The sequence below is a fragment of the Phodopus roborovskii genome, unplaced genomic scaffold (assembly GCF_943737965.1).
Source record: "Phodopus roborovskii unplaced genomic scaffold, PHOROB, whole genome shotgun sequence".
Classification (NCBI taxonomy): domain Eukaryota; kingdom Metazoa; phylum Chordata; class Mammalia; order Rodentia; family Cricetidae; genus Phodopus; species Phodopus roborovskii.
Window position 1 is genome coordinate 159,230 of NW_026125592.1, and position 2,134 is coordinate 161,363.

The following is a 2,134-nucleotide window of genomic DNA, read 5'->3' on the forward strand; positions in this document are numbered from 1 at the left end:
CACCTCCAAACAACCCCGTCGCAAGTGTGCCCACCCTACCCTGTGCCCTACCCTACCCAGAGGCTCACTGCTCTGCTTGAGCACTTGGAAAGAGGGTGGAGACAACAGTCCACCCTACTTCAGAGATTTCTCAGTGCAAGTCTGAACAAAGGAGACCTACATATCCAAGAGGAACCACCCATAATTTCCACATGCTTAGTCTCTGACCTCACCTCCAGTCCTCTGCTTGAGTCTGGGAATTGTCCCAGAGATCCACCTATCTCTGTGGGTCCACTCTGAGTTCCTGCCTATTATACTTACGTTTGGCCTTTTCATGGTGTCCCACATTTCATGGATGTTTTTTATTTAGAAGAGGGCACAACAGGCCACCAAGTGATCTCTGGAATTTATAGATAATCTATCCTCCTGAAGCCTATTCTTTAATATTCTGTCTCTCCTCTCTCCTTTCCTCTCCCTCTCTCCTCTCTCTCTCTCTCTCTCTCTCTCTCTCTCTCTGTCTGTGTGTGTGTGTGTGTGTGTGTGTGTGTGTGTGTGTGTGTGTGTCTGGGTGTGTGTGTATGTGTACAATATAATAAGACAGGGCACTTTATGATACTGTAGCAGGCAATGTTATGGGGTGTGGAGGCAGAATCCATGCAAAATCAGCGTCCTGTGTGACCAGCAATGCAAGCTCCATGACACATATTTCCCTGATTTTTCTTATGAAAAAAAGAAAGGTAGAAAAAGAAAGACTAAGTTTAGAATCACTATCTGGGCTGCTTCCCTTATCCAAATTCAAACAAGTACCACAACTTGTTTGTTCATTGTAAGCATACACTTCTACACTACTTCAGGTTTCCAACAATACAAGAACTTTCTTCTGAGGCCCAAGCCAACTTCCCTTTGATTTTCTTCATTTATTTAGTTGTTTTTTTTTTCATTTTACCTGTATTAATGCCATGTTTATCATTTTAACTCTATTTATTTTGGATTGTGTAGGGAGGCTAGAGGATCTGGATTTCCTGGAGTGGGCTGACATAATAGAAAAATTGGCAAGTAAAGATAGACCTGAAAGTCAAATTTACTGAGAAGTAGCCATGTGAGATTTTATCAGCAGTACTCAGAAAGCTGTGTGAGTTGGAGTTCAAAACAGTCTCAGGTCAGTAAAGGCTGCATAGAGATGCCTCAATTTTAAACAGAAAAAGAAAAGAAGAAAGAGAAGAAGAACTAAAGAAGAAAATGATGAGAAAGATAAAAAAAAAAAGGATTCCTTCAAGACTAATGTGGTTTGATCGAGCCAGACCACCTGAAACAGAGTACCAGGTGATCCTACATTCAAAACAGCCGAACAAAGCAACCATACAAACTACAGCCAGGATTTTTGAAACTTCTTCCTATCCCCCATAACAGCGCCCCTAACCAGCAGGAAGTAGTTTGGAAAGAACAACGCCCAAATTCCCAAATATTGTTTATAAATAATTGTTTTCATTTAAATGGACTTGGTTATATAAAATAAATAAAAACGTTAAAAACTAAAAGAAGAAGTCGAAGAGGGAGAAGAAGAAGCAAAGGAAGAAGAAGTTCATGAGGGAGAAGAAAGATACCAAAGAAGAAAGGGAGAAAGAAGAAAACCCAGTATGAAACAGGAAATATTGCCACATTCTTTTAATGTAACCCGTCTGGAGGCAAGCAGATCCATGAATTCATGTCCAGTCTGGTCTACAGATTGAGTGCTGAGACAGTCAGAGCTACAAAAAATAATCATGTCTTGAAAATTGAAAACTAACATTTTGCACTAAATTGAACTCAAACTGAGTATGCTGGTTTTCGGGGAGGCTGATGAAATACACACTCACAAAATAAGTGATAAAACCAAAATCAAACAAATGACAATAGTTCAGTGAAAAGCTAGAGAGAGACTAACAGGATTTCAATGATTTAATAATTCAAAATGTATCTATTACAAATACAAGAGAATTATGGCCAAACTTTGTTAACCCTGCAGCATGAATGATCCCATTTGCTCTTTGACAGGGCTGGATTTTCATGCATGGCTTGCCCTATCTCTGCTGTATAGTAAGAGCAATAGCATTAGTAGAGGAAAACTTTTTTTGAGTAGCTCACTGCTTTCATATCAATTCTCAGAAAAAAAATC